Source organism: Anopheles gambiae, chromosome 3, assembly GCF_943734735.2.
Source record: "Anopheles gambiae chromosome 3, idAnoGambNW_F1_1, whole genome shotgun sequence".
Taxonomy (NCBI): domain Eukaryota; kingdom Metazoa; phylum Arthropoda; class Insecta; order Diptera; family Culicidae; genus Anopheles; species Anopheles gambiae.
The window spans coordinates 57,908,437-57,928,541 of NC_064602.1; the positions used below are offsets into that span (position 1 = coordinate 57,908,437).

Sequence of the window (20,105 nt, forward strand, 5' to 3'; positions counted from 1 at the left end):
CAATCTGACGAATTGTAAACCGGCTTGCTAAACAGAGTGTACGAAGTCAACATACACAGTATGAATAAAAGCAAAATGGTTGTCTCCTATGCGCTTGCATGCAGATGCGATAGCGCGATTTTCTGTCGCAAATTCCTCATCGCATGGCTCCACCATCTCACCTTTCTCGTTAGCTCCAAGTCAGTTCTTTTACACAATCCTCCTCCTGTTGATCGTTTGATGGTCATATCAGGAACAGTTCCGAGCCTCGAGCAACGGTTGAGTGACAAATGGCAAACAAAAGACACCGTCACGGGTCACGAGCTCTGACGATGGTACTGAGGATGAATTCGACTATGGAATGACGCAAACGACCATTTGAAAGGATAGAACACTGTGCGCTTCGATGAAAATGGAATGCAGGAAAATGTGCTATGAGTAACCATCACCTTAGCCGCCTGGCCGCTAGCATTGAAATTACCTTGCATCCGAGCATAGAGGTGGAACCAGACCGTGTCCACGTGAGAGGAGGGAGAACGGTGCAAGCAAAGTTGAGGCGTTACTGGCGCAAAATGTCGTACCTTACGAAATGTTATCACTGAGAATCCTTCGGTTACGATTGTATAGAGTCTTTTTAAATGAGCGAACTTGATTGAATACAACGCTGAGTATTTTGTGTTTCGGCAGCGAAACATAACATTATGGCACTAATTAGCTATTTGAGCGACCAATTTAGTTTAATTTGGGCATAATGGTTCTTGAAGGATGAATTGTTATATAAGTATCTCTGGCAAGTTGTTAAACAGAGATATGTTTTTATGGTAATATTCAAAGTACACCAGCACGGCATATGATAAAGGCTGAACATGTTTCTATGGTAAGACTCATTAAAATATTATTTTGATGAAATGATTTTTCGAGATTAGTTGCAAAACGAGAAGGAAGAAAGCAATTTACTATTGGTATGATTTTGTTTTTCATCAACATAAAAAATACGGATTGTTTCGCGATATTATTGTAAAGCTTGTAAACAAAGTTAAACATATTAAATAACAAAAATCATGAACATTGTATCATGAACACGTGTTCGGTAAGGTTCATAACATGAGTACTGCGTCCATCTCTTGTTGTAATGTAACATTTAACCACATTGAATCGCATGTCGTAGAGAACCTCTTTCTAACACGCTACCGGCTTATGGAGTAATCTTCTGGCTCAAAAGGATGTTGATCAACCCAATTTCACGTATATATTGTCTCACACTAAGCGGTTTGATTTGTCTGCAACCAAAGGCCTCAAGAAACACGATCGGAAACATAATCCAAATTAGAGCGGAAGTTTCCTGCTGGATGGCGGAACGATCGTCGCGCGCTGACGAACTGTGCGGTTTCATTTTCAAGGTGAATTTCACTGCCTTTTCGACGGTATAGAGCTCGGACGGCGGCGGATATGTACCGTAAAAAGAATCGATTTGAAAAAAAAAACACACCAGGAAGAAATCCGATGAAAGAAGGAAATGTTCGGTCTGTCAACAACAGCTGTTTCGTGAGCTTAAGAAGAACCTTTCCCGTTTTGCGTTGAGGTGGTTGATCTTCAGGAAAAAATACATACTCTACGCGTGTGTGAGGTCGGGTTGTATTCTTACTCTATTTCATATGCTGATGTTTTATGTTTCTCTTTTTTTGGCGATGTTCTTGCATTGTTGTGTTTCTTTCGTTGATGTTCTTGTTTTTATTTGTGTTTGGAATGTTTGGCCCTTTTTCACTTTTACCCTTTGTCATCAAGGCATCTTTTGAAAGGAACCGGAGCAGTTAATGTTTATGTCGTTGCACGCTCTTCTTTAGAGTTGATCGTATTCAGCTTGATTGTTATAAGAGCAGCATGTTTAGATGTACGTACTTTTTACAATGATTCGGCCAGTTGTTTATGGTGTAGGTTGTAATTAAATGATGAACAAGAGCACATTGTCTGTAAGTAAGAGCAGTGAATAATTTTCCATTAACAACATTTAGGCAGTTTTAGAATCGTTTACGTATTGTTTACGCCAATTTATGTACATACTTTCTCGAAATTTTTCAATGTTCGGATTTGAGTATGAAATAGTTTCTAAAACGGGTGACAAATGAAACAAAAGATACATTTTGTTGTTCACCTTTCAGAACTTTAGATTTATCACGCATTTTGCCAAGTAAGAGAAGGTACTAGTTTATCTTGATTGATCTGCTGAATGGTATGTGGGTGCAAATGGGCGTGATCTCGTGAAATGTAACACCATGATACACTAAACATACCGCTAAAACTGAGCAGAGAAAAAGTATGCACTTACGCGAATAGTGAAAGAAGGAATCAAAATTGATGCCCTTCATACGAGAGCAAGCGCACATTTAACCTCTGACATACTGGTTTGGCCCAGTAATTTCAATAATGGCAAACATTAGCGCCTTTGTTACTCAGCGTAGGGAATGAAATCAATTTAATCATAATATCGAAATTAAATGCACATTCCAATCTTCGGTACCTAGCACGGATATCTTGAACTTAACGTATAAAATGCTGCATGCTACAAGCAGAAAGGGTTGCTCTGGCTGCAGTTTGCTGAATGATCCACTGAGATCGAACCTTTTCGATGAGTAGATTGCAAGGGCCGAATTGCATTGATACGAGAAAATGATCGGGAAGATGTAGGTAGGAAAAGAGAGATAATATATCCTTACGGCGATTGTAACGAAACGTGCCGTTCTCTAGTTTTCTAGACGGGTGAACAATTGTATTATTAAAAAGATTTCAGAATTACGATAATGTTTTAGTTTACTTTAGTAGTTAAAATATGAATAAATACTATTCAAAAACTTATTGCATGTAGAATGTGTTGTTAAACATTAAGTAAAATGTCGTAACTCATTTATATCAAACTGAGTATTCCATGTGTGCTATGCACAAAACAATGTGAGCTGAATACACCACGTACGTCTTATAATCGTAAAAGTAATTCACATTGAACGAACCACCAGACCTCAAACCGGATGTCCATCGTTCCAGTTGATTGACAGACTAGTAATGTGCATGGCTGTGTCTGGAAACTGGTGGAATCTTTTTCTTTCACCTGGCAAGAGTAGTATTTAGCCATGGGTTCTGAGCAAGCTTACGTGTAACTCCATTTGGGTTGATTAACTTGTAATCTAATTCTTTACACACACTGTTCCACATTTTTCAGTTTCTTGTGTGTATTATTTCTTTTTCAACGAAGTGTATGTAGGGTAATGTTATGGTTACAGATTGTCTGATTCCATCCATAACAAATTGACAAAGACTCGAAATGCAACTTGGACAGGCGTTCAGATTTTTCAAGCATATTATTCGTGCAGCCTTATTGGTCGTTTTATTATTACAGAGCATTTTGTGAGTATGTGCTATTTCGAGTAACAGTTTTTCTACAAAGAATAATTATTATTTTGGAATTATTAGTCAAATAGAACCCGCTAGAAAGTAACCTCATGAAATAGATGACCATTTCTCCATATCGAGTTTTCTCTTTTATCATATAAATAGTATGATATTATTTTATTATGTTTATTTAAGCAGAATCATGCAATTTTATGAATTAGAACTACTTTTATGAATTGAATTGTCACTATGGTTCAATGTTAAAGATTTTTAAAGGTAGAAACAGTCAGAAATATCAATTTAAAGAGTTTTATTATTTACTAATATCCGCATCCTTTTAATATCGACTATCCCTTACACATAAATGTTTGCAAAGGTAGTGCTTTCGGTGGAAGTGGATGTAGAAAGAAATGCAACTTAAAAGTAAAGTAGGTCTTAGCCTTGTCAAAGCGTTTTTGTAAAGTTCGAATGTCACTCAATGTACTCATGTGTGCCTGCAGTTCAAGTGGCATGGTATGGGCAATAGCAGTTGGTGGAAATTGAACATGCGATGGTAGAGAAGTGAACAGTATTTCAAAAAGGTAATTGTACAGTATCAGCAATCCGACCGAGTCTCTGGTCTCTATTCAACCGAGGTCAGGATGGTGAGAAAGGTGCAAATAAAGCATTTACATGTCGCCCTGGAACGTTACCACAAAGCAACCACAGGTAACGGATGTCTGCCAATAGCATAAAATCTCACTTCCTCAGATGATCAGAGCGAGTGAAAGCAAAGTCGTAATTACTTACAGTTCAGCTTGTAATTGCTTGTAATTATTCTAGCAACTATCTGCAATAGCGCATTTATGGCTAGATTGAACAACAACTGTGACAATCATGAATAAAAAACTGTGTAACAAAACATAATGTATTTATTCAATTTATCGAATTGAAGGTTTTTAACATTTACTAAAACCCTTGGCTTATTACATGACATATTTAGGTGATTTTTTGTATTTTATATTATTGAACGAGAAGCGCATGTTTTTCAAATTAGTTATGGCAATATGAATATTTTTTTTCTCAAAATAACATAAGTCTTTTATTCTAGCAACATAAACAGTCCCAAATTGAAAGGGTGATTCAGGCGCAAACGCTGCGTATTGAACAGAGGTTGAAAGCGCAACACACCTGGAACTGGGTTCAGTTTTTTTCATTCCTTTTCCTGGGAAGAAAAAAAAAAGGATGTGGGTCTAAGTCTACAAGGCTAGGTAACGTCACCATAAGCGCCCTGGCATTTTAACGGTCCGTTAACCCTCAAGGTTGCTAGCAAAAAAAATCTAATGTATAGGGGAAAACGTACTTCACCGGTGTCTTGAGTGCAATGGTTTGCTGATGAATCATATCTGGTGAATAATATGCTAAGAAATAGGAAAGTAAAATTAACCAACATCATATGTTGAGCAAAATACTTTGCGAAGCATCTTAAATTTTAAATTATAGCGATTAACTATGCATGTAGTTACAAATCCTAACATAACATTTGTTTACATTTTCCAAAAAAAAATTATATCAAGGTATTTTACAGTGAAATATTCAATTATATTAACACGAAGACAGTGCCAACAAGGTAATACGAGGAATGCTTTATACATAATAACGATCCCAAAAAAATATTACGTACATTCGTGCAGGTAAGCAACCTTATGAATACGGGACTTACAATAATTTTAATTATGAAAGAAAAAATCAGAAAAAATAATAAAAAGGATAGTTTTAATTATTTGACGAATGTTTTTAATCGCATCATTTATTTTTTGTTTGTCATTATTTTATATGGTCTTATGGTAGATGCGCCGGCTCACGTCATTCGATTGCCATCATGTGCACAGTTCAAACGGTGCAAGTAAAAGCACAAGAAGCAAATGTGTTATCATAACTTTATTTCGCACAAGAAAATTTCGTCACAAGTGTAACGAAAAAAATAAAAATCTTGTGACCGTCAACGAAGGTAGTCTTTTCCGTGGCAACGGTGATGCGGTTATTTCACTTTTTTTCTGAAGAACCCTACGGACCAGTGACCGCTTATCACCAGTGGACTCCAACGATAGTGTCCTAATGCTCTCGCTCATCATTTCGTCCATCCGTGCTAAAGCGTGGACGGGTTGTGGGCGAAGGAAGAGGGCAAAGTTTGTCGTTGGTATATAAATTTTCATCAGTGAAACAACGGTCGAATGTGTATACGCATTTACTGGCGGATGTTTTCACTTGTTTGGCTCTCTTTTTCGCTTGTTGTGAAGTTTGCAGGATTCATAGTTGAGCTCATATATTTACATAGAGGAAGCCCCCTTTACTCGTGCGCTGTTTCAGCCATCGCGCTATGCACGTTTGCATGGAAGGGTGCCAGGTAGGGTTGTGGAAAAGTGCCTTAATTTCTGATCTTATTTTTCGTTTTAATTTCTTCAGCGCTCGCCATTCGGGCATTGTGTTGTTTGCGCTGCTTTTCTTGAGATTTTCCTATATTCAAAGGAAAACCCCTCCGAAGGGGGACAAACTCTTCTTCCAGCATTGCTATCTTATGTTTCCCCTTGACACCCTTACTCCTTTGCCCGTTGTTTACCACATCAGTACGTTGTCGAATAAACCTATAAGACTAAGACTGTACCATGGGCATTCCTGCCGCTTAATTTTAATGAGTATCTCAAAGGAACGGTTAGGAAAAGGGACAGAGGGTGGAAGATGGGTAGGATTTGTACTGACTTGTGATTCGTGGAGTATCCGAGCCCGAGTGATGTTTAACTTTTAATCAGCGATATTAATTATGGGCATATTTTATTCGCCAATGTTCTTGGTTTGCGTAGAATGTACATAAGAGGAAGCAAATATAGCGTTGCTACACGGCATGGAAGATGAATTATATGGATCAAAAGGAAACTATAGAGCTATCATCTGATAAGAATAATTTAACAAACCTACTATAGCTGGTAAAATATCAAATTTGTAAAAAATATTAATTATTTTAACCTTAACTTGAACCTGCCATATCTGATTCTTTTGGAAGCTGGAACAAAAATAAAGAAATAATTTTGTAAAGTATTTGTAAACGATATATTTCGAAATATTTGTAGTGTTAAACATATTTTCGCTACAATATCTTATGACATGAGACCAATGTGGCGTTAATAAACCCTGCAGCAGTTTGAAGTCATCTTCAATCGTAGGAAAGGAAACAAACGAACGTATCGAACGAACCACTGTGTGTGAGTGGGATGAAGAATGGTTTTAAGACAAAGTTTAAGAAGTAATAGCCTTTTTTAGCTACCCGCTACCTTCATGTTAGTCTGATGCTCACCCAATCACCCATTTCCCTGTGCGTCGTCCTTTGTATTTGTCAGGCTGTCTACGGTCCTGCTCCTAGGGTCGAAACGCGAACGTCGCGAAGGAACAGTCGCTCTCATTAGAGCTTAACATGAAATACCTCACTTCCTCTGCTCTATCGCTAAAAGGAAGAAAATTAAAAGTATTTCTATGTTAGACCAGACCAGCATCTTTCTTGGTGGGGATGTGCGTGTTTGTATGGACAGCATGAAGACGCGAGCGCGTATGTGTGCTATAAGTGTATGTGTCCACGCTTTGCAGGGAAGTTTGATGTTGTTTGTGTGCCTTCGCTCATTTACAATCCGCCGAAGAAACTGGGCACGAAGCTTAGTAACAAAATGCTTAACTTGCTGTTGCTGCGAGGCAAGCGAGTACTATTTACCTCTGTGAGTGTGCGCGATTTTCAAACGAATGCTAATAGGTGTTTAAATGTGTTGGGTTGTGTGTGTGAGATGGTGTCCGAGGAAGGTTGGATGGAGGAAAATACTGTTTAAAATAAAAGGCGACCATGCTCGCCGACGTCGTCTTCGTCATCCACCAGCTCTCGACCAGGCGCAAGAGTCGTAAGAAAATCTCGTTCCTTAGATGGCCTTACGCTGCTAGGCAAATACGGTGTCATGGCAACCCCAAACATGGTCTCATATACGACTAAGACGTCAACATAATGCGTAAGATGTGCTGCGGGGACAGAGAAGTAGAAGAAATAATGGGCAAGAGCGAGAAATATTAGAACGAAATAGAAAATACTAAATTTCAGCGAAATTAAAAACTTTTACCCTTCGAGATGACAGACGCGTGCGTTGGCGATGGTGAATCTTAAACGACGTGACGAATAATAAAAAGAAAGCTATGAAGAAGCTGTAAACGAAGAGTACGAACTACCAAAGAAGAAAGTTCCCTATGTCTCTCTTGAATAGGGTGCGGCGGTGCGAAAGGGTTGAACGAAAATGAATAAGTTGGTTCGGTTTTTATTTATTTGCAACGAATGGTGCCCGGAAAAGGGTATTTGCAAGATAGATAAGGGAATAGACAGAGAAAATGTGTCTACCGATAAGGAGAAAATAGGATAGCTTTTACAAATGAGATGTACTCGGTTCACCTTTGTTACCATGTTTTTAAGGTTGGGTGTTCAAGGAACAAATTCACTGGAGGAAATTTCCTTGGCCGTGGACCTATATGTTCAACAAATAATTCAACATATGATTTTTTTAATAAACTATTAAGTATGATAAACTTTTATAATTGCTGACAGAATTTTAGAAACCCACTTCAATTCAATAACGTTTAAGCCCTTTTATTTGTAGTTTTTCATTCCACGTTATATTTGAATATGAAAAAAATAGAGCTTTTTTATTCAGGAGGAACTGGAAGAGTAGAGCATTCATAACGACTAACTTCAGTTGCTGACTAGTTAAATGGCCCTATTCTATTGAAAAGTTGAAGTTTGCAAAAACTGTAAAACAGTCGAAATGTTTCCACACTTATATAACAAGTAAATTGAGTAAAGTAATAAGCGTCATTCTATGTACGATTACTGTAGGCTGTATAATTTTATTCGAGGCTTTGCTTCGAGCACGATTAAAATTTGATAAATGTGATCTACTTCTGTTTTGACACATTTGGCATTTATTTATTTTCCATCTCATCCCCTAACCACCACGCTCTGCAAGAAAATGCGATTTTTCGTTGGGAAACAGGATTACTTTATCCTGCCATTTTGTTCGGGTTTACGTTCATGAGATTGATTGAATGTGTTGCGTTTGGTTAGTATGAAAAATATGTGTCTGTTGGCATTTTCGAACTCAAATGTTGGCATAGGAGCAAACAAGGGTGTGCCAGTAACCGGATCGTCATCTCATCACTGAACCAACAGGGTAGAAATAATTTCAATAAACCAACGATACTCTAAGACCTAGCATCCGCTGAAGACGGCGAAGCATAAACTGTAGTGCCTTAAAACAACACGTACAATAAGATTCCGGTATGGTACGTTTAGCAAAAGTAAAGTTAACAGGATAGATAATGAAATAGAACACTATCAATTTTATCATAAAACATAATACAAGCAATTTATTTATTCAGTTATGGGATTGTTTATTTATATGTACCGAAGAAAAGTATATTTTCAATTAATGACCTATTTAAGTATGTAGTTTTCGTTTATGCAATAGCATATTTATGTTATACAAAGATTTTTTTAGTAGCAAATTGATTGTACTTTCCAATATACATAAGCAAATTTAAATAACATTATTAACTACTACAAACATTATGCATACGAGATGGAGGGATTTTATTGTTAATCAAAGTACAACATAATGAGCTAGGATTGGAGCAAGGGTTGACATTTTATTCTTTTTAGCGACAATCCTACAGATTTTGTGGAACATGCTGATGGTTGTCTATAACAAGTACACAAAATGTAGGCCATCGCACAAAACAAACAACATTTTTATCGCTTGAGCAATGTTCTGATTCTTGTTATGTGTAATGTAGACGTAATCGCATCATTGGAGAGAGCTTCTGAGGGGATGACGGGATTTGTTATCATCCGTTAAAGTATAACTCATAGCGTAGACAACCCTTGTGATCCTGGAGCATTACTAACAACATTCCACGATGTTGTTGGGTCCTACTACTTTCAATTTATTCTGCTTGTAAATGATTCAACAAGGGAAGCAAATATGTTGGAGATTATAATATTGTATTGCACAAGACAAAGAAGCTAGTTGGGTTGCAATGTCCGGGTGTTGATTGTGCTCGTATTGGGTGTATAGATTGCGCTCGTGTAGAAAAGCAAAATGGTCGTAAGAATTGACAGTGCCTGCGATTATAGTGTAACACAAGCTGTACAATAGTATCATCTAAGATTGAGTGAAGCTGCTATCGACATTCGGCCGCAGCAAAACCACAGAATAAGTTGTTTGCTAGGACGGTTCTCGTCAGATAGTCAAACTTTTCTACACCTAACACAAAACATGTGGCTCCCATGAAAAACGAGCAAAAGATAACGATACTTCACGCAGGACGATAAAATAAAGTATATCTAAGCCTCTTTCGTCGGAGTGGTCCCGCTGTTGCAGAACGGCGCCATATTTCATCAAATTACTCATAAATCCTTCGTAGCATAGGCCCTTCACTTCACTGGGTCGCTCATAGGAGTGTGTAATGTGGGAGAAAATACTTGCTTGTTCGTATACGGCAATAAAGTATGGAAAAGAGGCAAAAATATTGCCTCAAGAATGTTTAAAAAGGATAGAAGAAACGTATTGATATGTGTACATGTTTTGCAAAGCCTAATTTTCTCGATTTTGGCCTTGTTGCTCACTATTAATGTTGTAAAATGCGTAAAATGCGGCAGTGAAGCTTTGCGTTACACAAAACGGTTTTATTCGACTTGCAAAGCGTGCTTCTGGTGAGTACTATGTAAAACTTATTTTACCATTTATTGTCTTTCTAAAGCCTAGCCAATGAATCGTTACTCTTCATTACGAACATAGAAAACAGATAGCGAGTCCTAAATCCCGGTAGCAAAGTGTTGGTTCGTTTGCATACACAAATGCAAATTAGATAACCATTGTGGCATGATGCGACGTGTGTAAGTGGTGTTCATGTGTGCGCAACGGTTGCGTGTGCGGCCTGTGTATTGCTGGCTCACTCGTAGCAAACTTATTCGGCCGTTTTTTTGACACGAGAAGTATAGGGACAGGCCAACCCTTGTAGTTCTCGAACCCCTATTTCCAGTTCGTATTTCGAACAAACGGGGGGGACTTTTTATCCCAGTTCGGGCCAACTGATTTTGTTTCTTCATTTGCATACAAGGGGGTGGTAACATCTGCAGTTTCATTGTGTGTACGTTGCGTATGTATGTGAATACTGGCGCCAGGCATAACGCGGAAGTGAATCCTGCGTGTCGAGGGGAAGTGGGAAATTTAGATGCCGCATGCTGTGCTCTCACATGCGGTGAACTGTTCCGTTTCAATCCGTTCCCAGTTTGTGTCCGAGTACCTTCTGTATGGAACGCATTACGTAAGCAATACAGGGTGGTACAATACTATGTGAAAAACATTCATATCCATGATGATCGTGGACTAGACTGCTTTCGTTTATCACAGCAGAATGACACGTTTGCAGCAGATCATACATTTCGCTTCCAAGCCCTGGATGAAGTATTAATATCGTATCATAGATTGAAAAAATAAATCGCTTGAGAACCAGATTGTTGGAAAAAAATATTAATAATAAGAGGTAGTTTACCACAGTTTACCAAAGCGTAAAATGTCCAGGGTAAATACTGTTTAAGCAAATGTCAATTGATTAAGTTATACATGACAAAAGATTGTGGAAAGCTACGACTACGAACCAAGGTTTTATTCAATTTAAAGATTAGAAGTATGCAAAACCGCTACCTATTTTTCTATTTTTATAGTGCTTCCAAACATATTTTGCGAACAAAAAAAACCTTTCAATACAAAACCAAGCAGAACCATAAGAATAATGAATGCGATGACAAACTTCTGCGCTCGTGCGCCGCTCGTGCTACCGAAGCAATGCAAGTCGTATCGTAGCATTCATAATTCCAAAATTACCTGTGATTCCTGCCTGTACATACATAGTGCATAAGTAACCCTTTCCGGTATTCCATAGCGTATGCTGCTTGTTTAAAGCAGCAAATTTCCGGACACACGTGTCACGTTGATACCCCTATCCATAAGGGTCCGGCCGAAATTGGTTGGAATGGTCGACGTGTGTTTGTTTTGTTGTTTATTGCTTCTGCGGCTGGCCAGTTTGTGTTTTCCATGAAAAAACCGGTTTTCTTTACGACAGTTGGATTTTTTTTTTACCAGGAGCATAATACTCCGGCCAGGGGTCTCTAGGCGTATCCGGAACTCATCTTAGAACATTAGTAAAGGGGGAGAATTTTGAACAGAGGTCCTTACGTGTGCCGCATACAGTGCTAGATGACACGAGAATCAGATTTTAATTGAGAATAATTGCCCAAAGCCCTTTTGACCCCTGGCTAGGAGTCTACAAATAGACCTACTAAGTGGCTTTATTCTATGGCGTTGACCATAATAGCGCTGACCACTTGATCTGCGGGAACTGCTCTGAGACAAGGGAGGCCGGTCGGACAATATGTTTGAAAGCCCTCCCGGGCATTGTCCAATTTTACACAGTGGTCAGCAAGGGTCAGTAGCTGTTTAGCGATTGTTCTGAAACCGGTTTGACCATTCGGACTGATGCCACGTGCTTTATCGAATGTGTGTTATCCTTAGGTGGGTCTTTATCCTTTTACCCATTGTTGACCATTGTCCACGTGGTGATGGTGTCATAATATTTGTTGATTCAATTGTGGCACCGTTTGAAAACACAACAGCACACAAAGGGTTCACCAGTGTTGCCCGGCACCTTTGACAAGGAGCAACTGATGGTCATCCCATCCTACCTTATTTATAGCGTAATTAGGTTTGATTTGATTTTTTTATTGCCATTTATCACACTCATCTTTAGTGCACGCGTTGTACACGGGGGTTTTGTGGACAGGTCAAAAGGGATTGGGTGCGCTCAGACCCTACATGAAACGAGCAGCACGAGCATTGGTGGACGATGGTCAATTCATATGGATATAATGACGCTGCTCAATTTGTAAAGTGATGAGGAAGTCGAGAAGGCACTTATATCGTTGTTTGACCATAGATAGAACGATTAGGCGATCTAAGGCGACAGGATGACAGCATAACAGGCTATTAATTGGTAATAGGAAGGGGATTGTAACGATTCATTTAAATGTGAACAGGGATGAGTATAGAAGGGGATCCTCGTGTCAAGTGGACATTGGTCAACAGAGAGTTGCGTGACACTAGTGCCCAGTGGTCTGTGAGTGCAATGTCGCGTTTTAGTCCTTTTCAAGCACATAAGATAATAAAGGTAAGATGTTTTTATGTAGGTTGTTTCAAATATTTTGGATGAGTTAATGCTTCTATTTGAAACGAAAAAAGAGCGTTAGAAAAAATTCTTATAATAATCTTACAATTCCAATGAATGCACAACACAAGAATAATTATATAAAGTACTGGTTGGTACATTTATTTAAAGCATACATTTTAAAAAAGTTTAGAAAAGTTCAAATTATTAATTTAAAATCTTAATGCAAGTTTTTTATCTAAGTCAATTTATGAGGAAATTACTTGTTATCATTAGATTGATGTGTCGTACTTGGTATTGAAAGGCTACCTTATCCTTGTTATCCGAATAGTTATAATTCAGATAAGAATAAGCTGGGATACCAAAAATTCAGTTAATAAGGCATTACTTCTGTAGTTATGAGTTATTCGAGAGCACATTCTTCCTGTAATTATTTCCATCCATTTTGAAGTCATCGACACTAGGAGTCTATTTATCTTTTCAGCTTCCCTTTTTAAGTGTGTACAGTTCTTCTTCATGGTCATTTTAGCTCTTATTTTATAGATCCTTCCATGCCAAACGTTAGGAGTTTCGTCTTCGTTTGAGTATTACGCACCCTTTATTTTATTATCCTAGTACAGGTGCCCATTTTGATACCCTTCCACAAACCATATTAAACGAGAAAAACAGCTTTAGCAAACCTGCCGACCGTTTACATCTAATGCCTTCTTCCCAACGAATCCATATCAACGGTGGTAAGACCACGCGTTGTTCTGTGTTACTCATTCCCCCATCGGAAGCCATATTGCTTTTCTTCGCAAAACCCCTTTTTCCACTTGCTACGCTTGGCAAGAATTACACGGGCCTCGTCTGCGAACACAGTAGGCGTTGCGTAAGGAAAAGTTGTGCGTTAACGTTTTTTATGTACTGCCAACGCTATTGCACAAGCTTCTATCGACTAACACTCACACATAACGCGTTGTACATACGCTCTGAGCTGGCAAGCGGGTGCCTCGCGGTATCAGTTTTCGCGACGAAAAAGGGTTAAATTGGAAACACGCGCGCGAGGGTGGCTGGACCATTCTCCCAATCCTGAATGGTAGGGGCGGCATCTTTACGAACGTTCAGAGCTTGTTGTAGGTAGGGAGGGTTTTCTGTATGTGTTTCTATGGGTATGTATGTATGTATGTATGTATGTATGTATGTATGTATGTATGTATGTATGGTTTAACGAGAGTGAAGAAGAATCCTACCAGTTTCATCGTTGGTACGACTAGGAACGATACATTAACGGTGAACGAGAATATGACCCCTTCGCAACAGGACACCGAAATGTTGATTGGAATCCAGGATTGAAACAGAATCGTATACTCACATTGATTGCAGAAAAGCGCTTGCAAAAGGGTTATGGTGAGGAATTTTAAGTTTGGCTCGAAGATGAGATCAAATTAAAATGAGTAATATAAATTTAGCTTTCTGATTAATAGAAATTTCAAACGCGTACTAGTCCTACGCGATTAAGCATAGATCATATTACTTGACTATGCTTAATTTTAAGAAAGATTACATAAAATGGCGTTTGAATCAACGATTATATTGTTGCTTAGTTTTTGACTCTGTACAGTGATTTATTTAAATTTACCACCACAGTCAATAACTCAATCTTCCGCATAAATGTAGCTGATCAATGAACAGTCGTAATGAAGTAACAATCGACAGGACATGCGCTAAACAAGTAGTTGAATAATTTTTTTTTTTTTAAATTATTCTGTAATAATTGTTTACTATAATACAGTAGTTATATTTCCATCTGAAACAAATATAAAATATTAAGGATACAGATCTTTTTTGTTGTTGTTACAACTAGTTTAAAACGAATGTTTTAAATTTAACATTAAAATAAACGTGAAACGAAAGGCATTTAAGGATAAAGTTACGCAACTGTATCGAACGAGGCTAATGAAATCCCGTTGGAAACAGTTTCATGTATCAAAAACTCAAGAAAGAAATTTCATTAACGGAAAACACATTTCAACTACATCCTATTCTCTTCCACTTCGTAGATGTATGCGTGATTAAAAGTGTACAGACCGATCTCACGAGAGCGTATGCTGGTGTGTGAGGATGCGTACCATGGTGAACGAATTTCATTAGCACATACGCCGGAGCATGTGGCCCGAGCGACACATAAACACAACCAAACCCCAGCACACCACAGTCGATGGATGGGTCCTAAGCACAATCATCATTGAATACCTTCCAGTACGCGAGAAGGGGAATTAATTTGAATATTCAAAAATAAAAACAGGGTGGCTTGAAATTAATTTTTTATTTCTTTCCATCCCGTTCCAACAAGTTTTGTACATCGTCCCTTCTGTTACAAAGATGATGACTGTGATGCTGCTATTGCAGCAGCTTCCTATAGCTTTCCGCGATTTCCGTGTGTGCTACTGCTAAACCATTCATTGCAGACTATAGCGATAGTGAGTTGTTTGTGGGAATGAAGATTTCATTTTGCACAGTCAAGAGAAAAAAGCGTAGACTATAGTGGTCTTGCAGTGTATTTCAGTAGATAAAATTTGGCTTTTTTTGTTCAATGTAATCACCTACCACTGGATGCTGGTTGGATGGGATGCTACATACATTATATAGTTTATAAAAATGAGTTTTCAAGCACTGTGAAAGGAATATGATGCTAAACCATTTTCACGCACTGGCTAAGGAGCATGAGCAAAAGGGGTTTTTAGCCCGTTAAACAATCGATCGTGAGAGATTACTAAAACTAATGCGAATGATCAACATAAAACAATATACCAAAAGAAATATTCACAAGCATGCAAAATAATCTATAGCAACACAGTTAAAAAGGATAATTTTGCTTAAATATATGTATCGACTCTGAACAGTATTAAATCAATAACTAAAAATAAACAGAGTTCTAGGGCAATGTAAAATTTGATTTTATTTTGAATATGAAGTTATATTTTATAGTTTTTAAAGAAGTTTGCATTTTAGTAATGAAATTGATGGCCTGAAATGTTGTCATGCCAACGATCTTAAATCAAATGTATCACGGGTTGTCTATGTTCGTTAAATATTTAGCTTTTATCCGAGCATTCATTTGATCTACTGGAGATGTAGAACTTACATAGTCTTTCGTTGTTAGTTGGTCCTAACATTTATTGATTTTATTAATAAGTAGTCTCCTTATCGCCAACGCTATCATCGTCATGCGAAGAAGCGAATCGAGAGAGTTTCTTTCGCATCATCATCGCCTGACGGCTGTTCTTGTATGCTGCTTCAACTTCCTGTCACTATTTGCCTACCAATTCGTAGTAGGCCTTTGAACCGGACGAAGTAGCTTGGAAAAAAACAAACATCGATTTCTTTGCTTAACCTTGTGATTGTGATTGCTATATGCAAAGGAGAGTGTACGCGTATGTGTGTGTCTAAATAAGGAAGGACAACGCATAGCTAAGACCCATTTTGATTTTTGTTTCCACACCTCATTCCGAATGCTGGCTAAATAGGGAAATACTCACCATTGTGGAAAATAAGCAGACTGGCCGAAAGGCAGGGCACTGTCTTAAGGTGTACCTGAAATCGAAAGCGGACTTGAAGTGGAGGGTTTGGTGACGTTTCTGAAGACTTTTTTCTCTGCTTACTGTTCTTCTTTATTTTTCTTCCTTTCTTCCGCTTTTTAAACACTTGCTTCACTTGCCTAGAAAAGAAACCCCTGTCGCATTTTGAGTATAGCATGCTTCAACACAGTACGGTTTGCGATGACTTCCGATGGAAAACTGGACCATACCGTTCGGCCGACTGGCTGCTATCAATGATAGCAGCCGACCGCTAGCATGAGATGAGCGGTACGAGATTCGAAAATGGCGAGGGAAAATAAAATCGATGTCGTTGTCGGTTCTGTTGTTTGTCCAAAATAACGAATGAGAATGAGGGACCTTTCTCTGGTCCTGTTTTTTCGGAGTTGATTTGGGGAGACGGTAGAGCTGAGGTGGTAGCAAAAGTTAATAGCATGGAAATGAGTGATAGAGAGGATCGGCGGTAAGCTTGGTGTGTAAATGAAGAAGGTGCAAAATTAAGAAAAATACATTTAACTTTGCGTACCAACGGGGCGAACTTATCTGCGTGTTTTCTTTTCGTTTTTGGGCGAGATGCAAAGGGAGCTGCCTGATGCTGTTGATGGGAAAGCTGAAGAAGGGAAGATGCTTGATGGAAACAAAACAGACCAACGCCGTAGTTGAAGCGGATTTGCGTTTAATCGATCGATTCGTAGAGCCATCGGGTAACATTTTTTTGGTTTAAAAATCAATACGCTAAATGTTAGCTTATGGAAGAAACATGTTTGCAGCGGCACCGTAGGCACACAGTTACACAGTATGTTGGCATACAGAATTGTCATTATGCTAATGACTGAGTATGAGTAGAAAAACAAATATAAATCAAAGTTAGATGCCTGCGACTTACAAATAGTACCTTGAATATGTATCCCATGAAGTGAAATGCAAGGGCTGTGCACATTTCGCGCACATAAGTAAATGGCGTATCTTTAAATACATTTAACGTATTTAACCAAGCCTGCGCTTACGGCTTTTAATAAATGAGCATGGTATGGGACTGTCTCCGGAGCCAAACCCAAATAATTCAATTTCTTACATGGAAATACAGTTGGCAAAATGTATGAATGCCAGCTGGTGCAGACGTGAAAAAGTAAAATCGTACTCATATACATCGTCTTGTGGGCCCGCACCCATAGGATTTTTCCAACAACGGTAGAGAAAAACTGTTCATTCCAGAGCCACATCACCCAAGTCCTGCACGAGAAGTTGAAGAAAAGCTATTTATTCATTTATTTGCGCTTTATATGGGTTGGTTGCCGTCCCTAAGACGACTGTCCACGGCAGGGGCGTAAGAAGTAAAGTTCCCGCGTCCTTACACTTTTGCCGGCTACAGCGGTTTCCGCGTTTCTCATTACTCAATGAGTAAAAGCGGAAAAGATAAGAAAAGTGCCAAGACACTAAAAGATGGCACCGACAAAGCAAAGGAAAGAGGCACAAATGGCGAGAAGGATGGTAGCGAACGTGGCATGGGGCGGCATGAAACCACCCTCTCTGTTCGCCGATCCGTAAGCCCAAGAGGAAAAGGGGGAAAATAAGTATGGCGCTTCGTTGTTGCCCATCTACTCGTCTATTCTCTTTGCAGAAGCGGTGTCAAAAAGAGCGAAATATAAAATAAAAATTTATTGCACGTTAGAGAGGGTTGGCGTACGTATATGTATTTGTATGTGACGCAGAAATGGGTGGTGCGTTTTCCCCGCAGCTCAACGCACAGGAAGTGAGTTTTCCTCCAGCTTCCTTCAATGTGTGTTTTTCTCATTTCGTATCGCATGTACGACGCTTCGGCCAACCGTGATTGCCTCACTCGTATTAAGCTCTCACACTTTTGCATTCACCCTCCCCTGGCAGTTTTATTCTTCGTTCCATCTTCGTTGCCGTTTCAATTGGACTTTCCCCGTCCTACACACTTGGAAGGGATTTTTCCGGGTGGGTTGTGTGTTAGACGTAGGAAAAAAAGAAGTCGTGAAGGAAAATTATTCCTAAGGGGTCTTGCATTATTCTTCTTTCGTTTCACGAACGTTACAGCCGAGTAGTCCGGGGCTGTACGACTCATAAGGAAATCCAACGCGGCCCAAGTGTTGTCCGCCCGGAGATCTGTCCCACTCGTGACCATGCCGTGGGACGTACACGTGGCAGCTGTATGTGTGTACATATAATTTTAATGAAAAGAGATGGGTGATTATAGAACAATGAAGATGATAGCTTCGTAAGATTTTGCAACGAAAGCGGCAACGTCCCGAGTGCGGTGCTATGAAGCCGACACAACTCACGTCCCGTGCCGTGGAGATAACACGGCGCGGCATGTGTGCTAAGAATTAGGCAACTGAGCTCAGTTAAGCAAGATTTATTACCGTGGTATATTTTAACGAAAGAATGGTCGCCATGTTTTGTTTTAGGTGTTTTTGTTTGCCGTATTCAGTTTAAGATGGAGGTGTTCCAGTATGATAGGTTGAGTTGGAGAAAATGTTTTACCTTTCTTTGATGATATTCTGTAGTTTTCCAGAAGTTTCAGTGAGTAACATTTTTATTTGTTTATGAATTTAATCAACTGTCCAGCACACACACGCAGGTGTTTCAGAATAATTTCAAAATAACACTTTAGATAATCGTAATAACTATAAATTAGAACACAGGAATAAAAATTTAAACGTACCAATGATGACATTGAAATCGAAAAAAAAACTACAAAACTTAATTAAAGCCAAAACTGCTAAAAAAAAAGGATCATGAGCTCCTCTGTGAGTTCGTGCTCGGTTAAAAAGTTACGGGGATCTTTATTAGAAGCTCGGCTGCATTGATTTCACCTCTATTGAATTTGGCTTACGCCTATCCAAGGACTGTAGTTTTAGTACAGGCGGTCCCGTGGTACAGTTGTCAACTCGAACGACTGAATAACATGCACGTCATGTGTTCAATCCAAAAATGGACCGTCCCCCCGTAGCAAGGATTGACTAACCGGCTGCGTGGTAATGAATTAAGTCTCGAAAGCCTGTATAGGCCGGCATGTTCACGTAGGACGTTACGCCAAATAGAATAAGAAGTTCTAGTAGAAGTCCTCAAGTCTCATATGTTGCAGGCCGGTACTCAAGGTATTAAAAGGTATTATTGTTAATTTCTTCTGAAATCTACGAATACATGCCGAAAGATGTAATTACTTACAGATACATATCTCATAAACTGTTTAAAACAGATATAAAACTTACATAAAATTACAAAAGAGAGATGAAATGTTCATGATTATGACCTTTGTATGTAAAATGCGGCACTCCCGTGGTACAGTCGTCAACTAGAACGACTCAATAACAACCCCGCCATGGGTTCAAGCCCCAAATAGACCGTCCCCCGGAACAAAATTAACTATCCGGCTGTGTGGTAATAAATTAAGTCTCGGAAGCCCTGAACATGCCGACATGTCCGCGTAGGACGTTACGCCAAATAGAAGAAGAAGATGTAAAATGCACACCTTTACAAGATACTAATTACTCTTTTCACAGTGATGACAGGATTTGATTGCAGTAAAATGAATTGATTTTCTTAATTGTTGTTGAGAATCCCAAGCTATAGTTGAATGCAACACAAAGTGGCTTAATCTTTTGAACAAACAATGGCACCATCACTCGAAAATGGTACACAGAAGCATTATGCACGATGCAAAAAGCGTTAGGACCCTCCTTTCGTGTTTTATCTAAACCCACGCGCGTTTTACACTCTGCAACAGTAACGCATGCTATGCACACAAAGCCGCCAATCAAAACAGTCCCTCCTAAATTTGCGCTGGAGGTTGAATTCAATGTATCGAAAACCAAAAACCACTGCACTGACGAATGAGAAGACTAGAGAATGGTA

General features: G+C 38.9%; 1 long non-coding RNA gene across 1 annotated transcript; it reads right to left on the minus strand.

Annotated features, from left to right (window-relative positions):
* Positions 1 to 12,935: 12,935 nt before the first annotated feature.
* On the minus strand, positions 12,936 to 16,727 carry LOC133393591 (uncharacterized). The gene is made up of 3 exons (XR_009766271.1): positions 16,290 to 16,727; positions 16,167 to 16,221; positions 12,936 to 15,985 (listed from the first exon to the last, which is right to left on the minus strand). It is a non-coding gene; the product is annotated as an uncharacterized LOC133393591 (long non-coding RNA).
* Positions 16,728 to 20,105: the final 3,378 nt, after the last annotated feature.